Consider the following 14,331-nt stretch of genomic DNA (forward strand, 5'->3'; position numbering starts at 1 on the left):
TTACATGTCCAGCCTGCTCAATTTGAGAAAACTCTGTATTCTCTTGAGAGGAGACTTGCATTACACATGGGCAGGCAGCCCAGAGCATTAATTGTATACATATCATTGTATTTCAAAAATAAATCTTTCTCATGTTTTTCCCTTGCTTTCTTGCTCTTGTGCCTTTTCCTTGCCCCTTGAATTAATTTTTCCCATAAACTCACAGAAGCCAGCTGAAATTACAGAGGCAGGTTAGGAACCTTACAATCTTAAATATTCCCTTCAGGTGTTCTGCTCACAAACCTGTCACAGATATTGTTCTTTGCCTGGGGGCACATGTTTCTTGCAGTCTCCAAGAGCACGCTATGTTTTGTAGGCACACAGAAACACACACTTCCTGTGTGCAGTACATGTAGTGATTAACAGACTCTGAAGTCAAAATCATCTAGAATAAAAATTCTACTTCATCACTCGGCCAGCTTACCTAACATCATAACAGTCATACAAGCCTCCACTTTTCTCACCTGTAAATTCTAAAATGTCCCAGAGGGATGCGATACAGGTAAGATAATATAATGAATGTTAATAAATTATCACAGTGACTGGACCTACAGTATATGCTAGATATAATATTTTTAAAGATAATCTCAGGACTAGAACAGGCTTTAAGAATAATCTGTTTATAATATTCTTCTAAGCACTCTGATTTGAAATGTGGACATATGGATGAACTCAGAAAAAGCCAAGGATCCCTAATCTCTAGCTTCTCATTACCTATTCCAGTCTCCTTGTCTCACTATGTCTAATGTTAAAATCCATTTTGTAATATTACCACCAAATGCTGCTTTAAACGCTATTTACAAATCTCCACTGGAAGAAATTCTTCACCTGTTGAAGGAGGCTTGTCCATACTGAACAGTTTTGAGAATGCATCCTAATATCCAACCAAATCTGGACCGAGTATATTCCAGTCACTGATGCTAATTTTGCCACTGGGTTTAGAAAGAACAAATTTAATTTATCTTCCCATTTTACTGCTCTATGGAAATTTGAAAACACCTACCATAACCTCCCTAGACTTCTTTGCTTTAAGGTTATTGTATAATCAAAGCGTCAATCCATGAAACCCAACATTTTTTTATCTACCCAATCGAAATGCTCTTGCCAAATACTTCCTCATCTAGAGTCTCAGTTTTCTGCGTCCTTTCTGTTCTCTAACAAGTAATCCTCTTTGGAATTTTCCCTTTCCATGTTCTAATTACTCCTTTCCTTGGCAAGTAAAGACCTACATTAATTTGGGAGGGAATGGGGCATTTTTGTAGCTCTCTAGGCTGCTATAAAAGAATTTCCACATTTTTTCATCTATTTTCTATCTCCATAATCATAATGTAGGATACTAAAGACAAAGACCATTGCTATTAATATGAGAATCTAAGACTTTATAGTTGGAACTGGGTGGGAGTAAAAATCATTGAGAGAACACTCGGCTCAAATTCCTGTTGTCATAACCATTTTAAAGATTAGGCAGTTGAAGCACCAGGAGCTTAACTGACTTCCACAAATTCATGTAATCGTATTAGCCTCCGTCCTACTGTTCAAGGGCTCCTTATAACAAGATTTCCCATAAATTTGGTACAGATCTCTCAAGCCAGACCTAGATATTTTGTTATTTTACCTGAATAACTTTTGGGAGGTAATATTTACAACTCAGATTTTACATTAAAGTTATAGATTTCTGGCTTCTTTTAAAATGTAAGATTTCTGTATTTCTGGGTCAACATTCTCACTTTCCATGGAACTCAATGGTGCCTGCACCATGTAGAAGGGATCATTCTCTCCACGTAACCTGGCTTGGCTTTGCATATATATACATTTACCATGTTGCTTTTGTATTGTATCACATAATCTTGTAAGCATTTTCATATATTCTTTTTTATTTGAGGCCATCATAACACTGTAATAACACGTGTATATTTTAGCTATAGACAGATAAGATAACTGAGTCCTCTAATGTGTCAGGCAGGGTAGTATGGTGCAGAGATTTTAGAGTAAAAGTTCGTAATACATGTTAGCCATAAACATTTCTTGCAGAATAGGAGGTAGAAAAGCCAGGTCTTCTGGAATCTAATACAGGGCTCCTACCATGGTAAGGCTTGCCATGCCCACTTTGTCTCATGCACCTCTATTGACTTCCGTTTCTGGAACTGCTAAAAATGAAAGCCTTACAGAGCTGCTAATGAGCACTCTCTCATGGTCAAGCACTGGATGAGTTACTGAAACATCTCAACATGCTGCTCAACCCAGCTCACTCACATAAGTTCTGTATGGAAAACACGAAGAATGTCCTGTGTGCAAGGGGCTTCTGAATCATGCACTCAGGCTGGATCCTGAGTGGACTAAATATTTTTGCAACCTATTAAAACTGATGGATGTGTGTGTGTGTGTGTGAGTGTGTGTGTGTATCACACACACAATGGTATGATCAGAGTTCATACTTTACTTGGTAAATCACTGACCATAGGATTGCAATTGAGGTCCTTCTTCTATCTTGCAAAGAGCCTGACAAAAAACTAATTGATGACTCAAATGCCTGGCATTCTCCCTATGAATCATCAGAATTTTCCTGTGCCAAAACTCTAGGCCTCTCACTCATCCCCAAGTCAGACAGGTTCTGCAAACTTCACATTTGCAATGATTTTCTCTAATTTCTCTGGTTTGGGACTTTTTTTCCAATGTCTTATGGCAGATATTTGGCAGCTCTGTGGCCAAATGCAAAAATGGGAAACTGAGGCTAAGAGGCAGAAATGTTCTTATTCTTTGGAAGGGTGTTTTCTTGTGCCCAAGGAGACTTTTTAATAGAATTGGCTAAAGCATCCATAGAAGTATCACCTGGCTATCCTAAGGTTTATTGGTAAAAACAAATAAACAAGTGGTGATTTGGAACCAACCCAAAATGTATTAACTTGCAATATCTGGGGGTGTAACCCATGAATTTGCTTTTCTAATAAGCACCTCTAATTATAAAAACCTGAGCCCAGGGTCTCAAGAATTATGCTAAAAAGTTAAAAATTATAGAGTAATCAATTTAAGAAAGAAAATACAAAAATAATTTACAATACCCTAGAACTGAAAATCACAAGATAAAATTAGATTGAGATACTAGTTGCAAGATTTTGTGAACACATTTAAAAAATTACATTTTACCTTTGAAATCAGTAGTAAGATTTATGGTATAACAATTATATCTTAAAGCCATTAAAATAAATTTTTAAAATAATATGAGAGGTCACAATCTAATTGGCCTAATTCTTCATGTAACCACTAACAGGGGACAGATAGGGTAATAACTTCTCAAAATTTTTGTAGGCATTCATTCTTCTCTGGGTCTATGACAACAGACAAAAATGCATTGTCTATATTCATTCAAAGGGGAACTCAATTTTTTGTTCCTTTTGTATCTTGTGCCCCATTAAATTTCTCATTTTGCGATCCCTGAGATTATACAGACTCAGATATTGTTCGGATGCTTTGAGATTTGTAAGCAATAAGTATGGAAAACATAGCAGAATAAAATATAGAGAATGAATGTAGTTTCCTAAATCATGAGACAATGCCTAGTGTCCTCAGTCTATGCTGTCATATGGCCTCCTAGAGTTTTGTGTTTGGAAGGTAGCTGTTTCAGCTGCTTGTGCATAAAGGTGTGTATGTCTGTGTGTTTGTGCACCTTTTTACTTATGAATCACATGTAGATACAGTGAACATTAGACAAAAATTCCTTCTTTTTCTTCTAAAATTTTTATGGATACAGAAGAGTCATACCTATTTATGGGATACATGTGATAATTTTGATATTTTGTAAGTCACTGCTTAGGAAACAGCTGCACGATATTAAAAATACGGGGTAATTAGGTCCAGAATATTTTTAGTTAAAAAAAGGCAGTTGGGTATGTGGATATTGAAGGAAAATTGATGTTTGGTGGTTTTCCTAACCCTAACACTGTTTTTTTCTTGATAACCTCTCATTACAGACTCAATTTTATCATTAAAATTAATCATTTTGTCATGATTAAGCCATGGGATCTTTGAAAACACATTTGATAGATTGTATAGTGTCATCCAAATATAAGGTATTTGTCATAGTTTGTTCAGGCTGATATAAAATAAAATATCTTAAACTAGGTAACCTGTAAATAGCAAAAACTTATTCCTCAACGTTCTGGAGACTGGGAAGTTCAAGATCAAGGTGATGTTAATGTCTGTGAAGGCATGCCTCCTCATAGATGGCACCTTTTGGCTGTGCCCTCACACGGTGGAAGGGGCAAGATAGCTCTCTGGGACCTCCTTCAAAAAGGCACTAATCCCCTTCATGAGAGCTTCACCCTCATGACCTAATCACTTCTCAGAAGGCCCTGTCTCCTAATATTATCGTCTTGGGGGTTAATATTCCAATGTATGAATTTTGAGGAAATGCAAACATTTGGATTATAGCAGTATTAGTGTTGCCTTAGGAAGAGTTAGCCAATCAGTTTTTTGTTTTGTTTTGTTTTTTTTGAGATGGGGTCTCGCCTTGTAACCTAGGCGGAGTGCAGTGGTGCGATCTCGGCTCACTGCGAGCTCCGCCTTCCAGATTCAGGCCATTCTCCTGCCTCAGCCTCCCAAGTAGGTGGGACTACAGGTGCCCACCACCACGCCCGGCTAATTTTTTTTGTATTTTTAGTAGAGACGGGGTTTCACCATGTTAGCCAGGATGGTCTCGATCTCCTGACCTCGCAATCTGCCCACCTCGGCCTCCCAAAGTGCTGGGGTTACAGGCGTGAGCCACCGCGCCTGGCCCCAATCAGTTTTTAATCATTTTTAGCCTTCTAATATAAATTTATTCTTCCCCAACTATTTGAGGTACAAATTCCTCTGAGAAAGAAAAGGTTTGAGGTAAAGTAGTTTCTATTTTAGGATAAAGAGTACAGGAGGACAGGTAGGCTTTTGGTGGTGATGAGAAGGAAGAGAGAGAACTATTCTTTTTCTTTTTTGATCTATTAATTCTGATGTCTGTGGTTACCAGACTAGAGCTGTCAGAAAAAAATAGGCAACTGTAATTGTCTTGAATTTTGGAGAAACATGGATTGAAGATGTAGTGCAGAAATTATTTATATTTGAATGGTAAGAGAAGCCAAGATATAACCACATAGAAGAGTATTGCATTTCTTCTTGATTACATGGCCAGTAAATGATAAATCCAAAACATAGAACCAAGTCCTCCTGCCTTAACTCAACACTCCTTTCTTTAAATTGACCTATCTTTCTGCATTAAAAATATTTGATCAGTACCCAACAACTACACAACATGCATAAAGCTTCATGAGCATAGAAAACAAGAAAAAGCATGAACCCTTGATAAGAGTGCAGGCACAGAGGCTATCTTTTATTACATATCAAGAATCCCTGTCTTATTGCTATGTCCTTCCCTCGTTTAGATCTCCATTGGGCCATCTTGTAGACCATTAGAGGCTTCATATAATCTAAAGCCCCAACTTTAGTCCCTTCATTCAAATTCATGATCAGCATATTCATGCCAGAATTGCCTTCCAAAGGTTTTTCTCCTATGGACTATGGATGATGTCTCCCTTTTACCCACAGGATAAAAATCTATTCAACTCTAACTGAAGCCTTCTTTGTCTGACATTCCACATTGGCCACTCTTACTTCTGTCTTCTTCCCAGGTTGAAGTCTCTGATGGACCCAAACTGACCTCTCCCATTTCACCACTCAAGATTCTGCATCAGTAGACATATATTCCAGGCTTATAAGCAAAATTGATTCCATTTTTCTATCCATCTAAATTGCATTTATTTAAAAGATTCACTTAAATGCCATGTCCCTTGAGAAAATGTCCCTTAGAATCACAGCCTGTGCTTAGCTCTGTATAACTACTTTCTACAATTTATCTAGTTCAGAATATGTTGTTAGATATTTTTTGAATATGTATTATTAGGGCAACCAGAGGATAAGAAGCTCTTCAAGATAAGATCTCTGCTTTATATATCTGTGTTTGACCAGTTATATGATTAAAACAAATATAGAAAATTAACAAGAACAATGACATAATTGAATATAAGTTTCATAGGTAATTAAAACAATAAGCATTTCTTGATGATCTGCTGTGTGATATCATAGGTAGTGTCTCAGGTTTAGGCATTGGGACACTTGGCCTAAAACCTAAAAATTGCTGGGAAGAGCAAACATTTCTGAGCATCAGCTTCATATTACCCATTAAGGCCACTTGTCCATAGTTATAGGAGAAATTGAGTAAGTGAAATAATTAAAACTTCTGTACTTTCTTACACGACATTCTGTTTGAGTCCAGAAGCCTGTAGGCCTGTTAAAAAGTTTATTTTCTTCAGCCATTCTACACTGTAGCTGGGGTCTTTAAGAAGCTTCTAATCTTAGCAAACATTCATTAAAATAAAAGGTCACCTGGAGACCCTGAAGAAGACCTCTGTCAGGAAGCCAATTAGCTTAAGTCCACCCCTGACTTTGTCTGCTCAGCAGTTATTCTCGGGCTATTTCTCTATTCCCTTTTTATTATTATAAGCTGTAATTAGTTACTATGCCATATAATTTCCATAGCCACAGGAAATATTTAACTGTAGCATCAGGGGCACCTGGGAAAATGATTAATTCTAGAGAAAGTGTAGTTTGGGTGACTAGAGCACATCAGGACAGAATCTCTTAATTGAGACAAGCCACCAATTTGAGGATCAAAGTAAAACTTCCTGCTATCATGCCATACCAAATACCCTCCCCCACGGCTGTGGGATCCAGCTGAGAACAGCATGAGCTCCTGAAAGAAGTCCCAGAGCCACATCTGGTTTTGAGGTTGTAACCAGACTGTGATCTTGGTTCTGAAAGGAATTCAATCATCTTCTCTCCACCAAATAATAGAACGCATTTCAGAATCTTATTCAAATTATGACACATAAAACCCAACTTTGGTCAAATGATGAAGTTTGACCTAATTTGACATCTCAGTCTCAGTACCCATCAGAGACACGCACTCTCTCTCTCTCATTCTCTCTCTCTCCTCATCCTACACCTGCTCTTAGCCCTTCCATATATTCCAAAATGTCAATGACTAAGTTACTTCTTCTCTGTGTGTGTGTGTGTGTATATATATATATATCTTGCTATTCATCTCTACTTTTTATTGAATCTCCATTATTTTAGTATGCAGCAGAGTGCTTTAAAAATATTTAGATCAAACTACAAAAGGCTACTGCCCTCAAGAAGTATTCAGGTGAGTAGGAGGAAGGTAAAGCCAATATTTGTGACTTATTTCTATGCAATGGATGAGGCAGTTTGTGTGCCTTATGTTGTTTAACAGATGACATGAAGTCAGTGTTAGTATTTCCATTTATAAAATAAGAACACTGAGATTTGGAGGGGTTAAAACACATGTTGAAAATTCATAGATGTATCAATGTTTGAGCTTCAGTTTCACTCCAGGGGGGCCTGTCTCCAAAATCTATGTTCATTTTTACTGCAATGTTTGTTTATAATAAACTGCAACACAGGATAGAAAAGGACACATAGAGAGATGAGATTTCAAACTAGAAATTATCCAGATGCTGCCTTTGATTGAAACTTTCTTCCTGTGCCTAGCATAGAATCTAGAATAAAATTGAAAATAAATAAATAAATAAATAAACAAATATATGTGTGTGTGAAGAAAATATACAGGGGAAGAAGTGCTTTGTGTCCAGAACACAGATCAACTAAAATCATGCATTCCAGGGGCCATAGGCATGCAAGGCCCTGAAGATTAGTAACTGGCCCCGAAGATTTCCTACCAGGTTAATTCCCAGATACATAGAGTTTCTCTCACTTGAGGAAGTCTCCTCATGTATGGACATGATGTGTATGAATAAAGAAAATTACCCACCACATTTGTGGACCACACAAATCATAATGGTGGGTCAGGCTCAGGTAGAAAGAACATACCCACAGGTCTGTGCAGGAGGGTGCCTGACAGAGTTTAAAGAAGGGAAAGATACAGATTGGAAGGGAAGAGCGGGGGACATTTTACATATACAAAATAGGACAGTTTAAATAAAATTATATAAGTAACAATGTATGTCTCTCTTTACCTACAAAGAATTTGAACCCATTAGAGTTGTAGTAGATTCTGCTCAATACCACATTTTTTAAATAACTATATCCCATATTATTTTCTTGAATGGGTATATTATTCAGATTCCAGCTCTTTTGCCTCGTAAGTTAGTTATTATTTGCCTCACTAATTTACTTTTGATGTTACAACTTAGTTTTGCAGTTAAGAGATGTGGATTTTGAAATAAATTTAAACATTTAAACAAAATTATGTGAGATTTTGTTCACAATTTGTCTCTTGTTCACAATTTGTTCACAATTTGTCTCTCCAGTCATTCTTAACTTCTTTTTATCTCCAAAACCTTGAATCTCTCTCATAGCACAGTGTCTTTATGCATGACTTTGTCTCTCAATGGCATGTTTTATCTACAGTTTTTCCCAGCTAAGTCACTCAGACCTTCATGCTGGAAAGCATCTATGATTCTCTGGAGCAAGGCCGTCTTAGATGCTGCTTGTCTGTGCTCCTCCTGGGTATGTATATATGTGTGCATGCTACACTCATTGGTTTCTCTGCCTCAGACTATTTTCAGATGGAGTGCTTCCATACAGTGACCCGTGCTTTACCATCCCTTAAGAAGAATAATTTTTCTAATAGTTTCAAATAAGATATTTTTGAAGAGAAAGGGGTGTGTGTGTGTGTGTGTGTGTGTATGTAGAGGTCCCCACGGGGACATTTATTTGCTTTTATCAAGGAAAGAGAAAGGCCAATTAAAGGTGATTGGATACATTGATTGCCAATAACCTTGGAAATATTAAACTTGACAACCCTTCTATCTACCCTAAGGTGGATATCAACATCCACCACCAAAGAATAGGGCTGCCCTCCTGCACAGAGCAGAGAATTTGGTTGTGTTTGTTTCTGGTGTGTGGGTGTGGGTGGGTGGGTGTGTGTGTGTGTGTGTGTGTGTGTGTTTTCTTTGGTTTAGTTTGATTTGGTAAGGAAAGGGATCTTTACTGAAGTATTGGGGTTGGGAGAAAATAAATTAAATCTTACACTTCTTTTTGATGGATAAGGCAGTTCCAAGAAAAGAACTAGTCCTTCCTGAGCCACTGTGTCCTAGAAATTGTGCCAGAAACATCATGCATATTATCTCATTTAATGATCTCTACAACCCTGGGCTCTCACGGTCTCAATTTTATGGATGAGTAAACAATCTTACAAAGACTATACAACCTGCTAGAGTCACCCAGTTGGTTAAAAGTGGTCAGAGGATTTGAACCTTGGTCTCTGGCAGTCCAAAGCCCTTGCTTACTAGAACATGGGGGTTACTATCTTTGTCTTCTATTTCAGTTACAGCTAAAGTTATACTTAGAAATTTTGGGTGTTTTTATTTGGTACTTAGGCCTCATTCTCTTTTCTGCCAGTTAATCATAAGACATCTTCTTTTTAAAAACATTGTGCAGAAATGACTTAGTTTCTGGCAATAGAGCCTTATTTCCAGGAGTCACATTACCTTTCAGGTGAAGCAGCAGAACAAATTACAGGAATTAAGGAGCATAGTTCTTACCTTTCCAAAGAAGATGCATATTAGAAATGATGGAAGTAGCCAGACACTATTCTATCACTAACGGTAAAGTATGAATTTGAAGAATTATTTTTGTGATGTTGCCTATTTGTGTGAATTACTGACCAGTATGCGAATTCTCTAGCAAATAGAGTAAGGATAAACATAGTGAGGTTTGACCTCACAGGGCAAAAACAGACATGGTGATTTAAAGTTCTAATAAAAATAAATCAACTTGGGCTAGATTCTCAAGAGAAAATTTATGTGAGTGAGTGGAGACATAGCTGATGGAAGATCTCCTCCTCCTGGCTCATATTCTAATTTCCATTTCTGATTTTGGCCCTTAGACTAACATAAAAAACTGGCAAAAGAGAAATGAAATTATACATTATAATTATATAGACAAATGACATTTACAAAATGTTTACCTGCAGTGAAATTGTGTTTGAAATTATCTAATAAGAAAGAGAAATAAATAAAGCACTCCCCTATTTCCAGATCCCCTCTATACCAACGTGATAGCACAGTTTATTGGATGGTTCCATTATCAGAAATGAACATGGGCCTTCAATGTCTTGCCTACTTGTTTTTGTGTTCTCAAAAAGATAATCTTCTAAATGTGATTATGAAAGATAATTGCAACAACAATTGTCCCATGGTGTGTGTAAATTCAGTTTTATCTGCCATCGAACCTACCAGTCACTGTTTAAAAATACCAACAGCAGCTACCAAATAGAATCATTGCAGAGATTAAATGAGACAGCGTATGCAAAACGCGAAGTCAGTATTTGATAAGTTAGTATCAGTACTCAGGAGTCTGAAAGAGCAGTTTATGAACTGGTAACTGTCCCTACCTGGCTATTTTACATCTTTATCTCAATTAGTGACATTATATAACAGCAAATGATTTGGGGATGTTTTGTAACCAAGAACAATTACTTCATTTCTTTAAGCCTGTTTCCTCACTTATAAAGCACCTGGTTCCTAAGGCAGCTCTGGAGATTTTTTAAAAAGATAATACATATAAACAACTCAGAATAGCACCTGCTTATAAATGCTTAATAAATGTTAAGTACTGTTACCAAGACTGAGGATTTTCAAAGTCATCCGAACAGATTCCCTTAAGTATGTCATCAGCTTTAGTTCCCGTGATTTAAGGCTAGCCTGGTTGCAAGTTCCAGATCCCTCGCATTAGGCTCCATGACATATGAGATCTACAATAGGTTTTTGAATCATGTTTGTCCTTAGACATATTTTTAAAGAGGCAGGGTTGGAAAATGGACAGCACAGCCAATGCCACCATTCTTTTTCATGTTCATGGCATCATCAACACTCTTTATGAGCCCGGCCCACATCTTAGATCCCTGCTCAGCACATAGAGTACCCTGATGTGAGCAAATGAGAGGAAGTCGATGATACTACTCCCATGGAAACTCATTCTGATGCTATTCTTCTGAATCACAGATCAGGGAGGGAGGTAAATTTTGTAAGAGAAACGGAGTGAAGATAGGCAAGAAAATAAGCACAACAACAACAACAACAAAAAAAACGGCTAATATTTCTTCAAGCATCTTCTAAGTCCTTTTCATCAGGAATAGAGATATATTCAGATTCTAGTGCCTGGCTCAAAATAACTGAAGGATTCCTTTGTGCAACTGGGGAGAGAAAAAGGAATAACAAGGAGAATGCCAGCTTGCACTTTAACGTGCAGCTAACAGTGCCCTTTATCAAGCTCCCACCCTTTATATTCTACTGGCCCCTTTATTATCCTACATAACACGTCGTTCCATGGAGTCACCTTCCTCATGTCTGCACCCCTCTGGACTCTCCGTCTAAACCAGGCCAGTCTGAAGCTTTCCTTGAGATCCAGTCTGCGCATGTTTTCATAGTGTCTGTAGCTCCCTTCGAATTACTCTACATTTCTGAGGAGACTTGAGGGAAGAGCTGCCTCTTTTAAAAGGATACTAATATTGTTCTTCCAATCTCCTCCTCATGTGAGTAATTTCCATAATATTTCTGGGACAAGAAACTTATGTAGACGTTCTGGGGTTAATCCTAGCATACTGTTATTAGGAAGCTTATTTATGTTTTTGGTGTCTGCTGAGGCCCTTATTTTATTACTGCCTTTTCAGCACACAGAATCGTTCAGGATGATAAAGGATCGTTCTAACTATAAATGCACATCTATCCCTCTTTCACCTATTACTTCAATTTTAGTAGAATATGCTACAGCTGTGAGAAACCAGAGCTTCATAGCAAAGTTTACTTTCACTTAAGATGGGATGCCAAGCAAATCTCTGCTTGCTTTCTCTTTATACGTGGAATAAAGAAAGAAAACTGTGTCACTTACTGGATATATAACAACATAAATATCATAATATTCCCTTAAGAAAATAACTTGCAGGTTATCTATCAATCAATAATTTGCCCAGTTTACATTTACGTTTATTTTCTCTCTCTCCCTCTCTCTCTTTTAATTTTTTAATTTATTATTATTGTTTTGAGACAGAGTCTTACTCTGTTGCCCAGGCTGGAATGCAGTGGTGCATTCTCAGCTCACTGCTGCAGCCTCCTCCTCCTGGGTTCATGCAATTATCCTGCCTCAGCCTCCCGAGTAGCTGGGATTACAGACATGTGCCACCACACCCAGCTAATTTTTGTATTTTTTAGTAGAGGCCTGGTTTCACCAGGTTTGTCAGGGCTGGTCTCGAACTCCTGACCTGAAGTGACCCACCCACCTCGGACCCCAAAGTGCTGAGATTACAGGTGTGAGTCATCGCGCCCGGCCTCCTCTCTCACTTTCCTTCTCACTCCTGCTCTCCCTCTTGCCCTTGCTCTTCCTCCCTCTCCCTTTCATAGAAATAACAGGAGGGGAGAGAGAGACACACACAGAGAGAAGTCAAAGGCAGACTGATGGCTGACTGATGAAGGGATAGGAGAGATGAGAGCATGTAGACAATACAAGCAGGATCTATCCTAAAAGCAGCAGTTGGTGAAACAACTCATAAGATAAATTATGTCACAGCCAGTTAAATAAATAATGACTGGTTATTGAAATATACACTTCTTACAGTATCTACAAAACTGTAATTTTTAAAATAAAATAAAGTGAAACAATACTGGTGTTGGATGTTAAACACTAAATATTAGCCTTTTCCTACTTTGTCTTTTACATGACAATTTCAAAATTTAATCAGCTAGGCTAGAGTTCTGCAGGGTCTCATTAATGGAGACAAAAACAAAATATTTCGCCGAGTGAGTACTTAAAATCAAAGGAGCTTCTTCTCTATACATGTGATAAAATTAGGTAATTCCTTCTCAATAATTCCCTCAGACCTCTCCTGGAGAGTTCCTACTCTTCAATCCTTTTGTGTCCCTTCCATTCCTTTAATTAGCCAATCTTAACCTTGTTACCAGCAACTGGACAAAGTCTAATTCAAACTATTTGTAAATTTACAAACATCAAATAAAAGTAAATCTAAAGCATATCTCTGGAGACATGGAGTTTCTGTCTATCTCTGAATCTTACCCTTTTGGTTGTATCAAGCTCAGTCCCAAGAACTTCAGCCCTGAATTGACCTTAAAATTTATGATCCCACACAAGAAAAGCCTATTTCAATTTCTCCAAAAAGGTCTCTACATTTCTCCCATGATAAATTCTTTAGTTCCAATCCCATTCTCCTAACATTATTATATGACATATAACTCTGATAGGAAAAGTTGCCATGTTGTTGGCTGCTTTTCCCACATTATTGCCCTTTCTTATGCTGTTTTGTTGTTGTTTTGTTTTATTTATTTATTTGTTTGTTTGCCAGGAAACCTGTCTATGCCCTGCTAGGCTTCTTATAACAGATCCATGTCTCTGCATAATTTCATACAACAGTCTATATCACCCAACTTTGTATTTGATAATAGGCCATCTCATGTTATTTACTAACATTGTATGGGAGAGTGTCTTTGTTTTCCTACCAGATAGTAAACCCATCCACTCCCTCCATCCTCCTACTCAGCTTATGCATGCAATACAATGCACACTGATTACAGTATGTGGACACTTAAGGATTACAAACATTTTGTGTGTGTTGCCTAGCATATTAGCTGGAGGAAAAAGTAAGGTAATACTTCTAATAACTTATTAAGAGTAGGTATGTGTATATGAAAGTTAATATTAAAATGTTCAACATGGTTACTCAGCAAGAAAACAAATTAAAATCATAATGAAATATTACCTCATGCCTGCTAGGGTGGCTATTATCAAAAAGATAAACAATAACAAGTGTTGATGTAGATATTGAGAAAAGAGATCCCTTGTACACTGTTGGTGGAAATGTAAGTTAATAGTCATTATGAAGAATGGTATGGAAGCTCCTCTGAAACCTAGAACGGAACTTCCATATGATCTAGCAATCCCACTTCTGGGTATACACTCAACAGAAATGAAACCAGTATATCAAAGAGATATCTGCACCTCATATTCATTGCAGCATTATGCAAAATAGTCAAGACATGAAATCAACCTAAGCATCTATTAACAGATGAATGGATAAAGACAATTATTACACACACACACACAAGATTATTACTCAGCCTTAAAAAAGAAAGAAATTTTGTTATTTGTGACAACATGGATGAACCTGGAGGATGTTATGCTTAGTGAAATATGCCAGGCATAGAATGGTAAATA

The sequence above is a fragment of the Pongo pygmaeus genome, chromosome 8 (genome assembly GCF_028885625.2).
Source record: "Pongo pygmaeus isolate AG05252 chromosome 8, NHGRI_mPonPyg2-v2.0_pri, whole genome shotgun sequence".
Taxonomy (NCBI): Eukaryota; Metazoa; Chordata; class Mammalia; order Primates; family Hominidae; genus Pongo; species Pongo pygmaeus.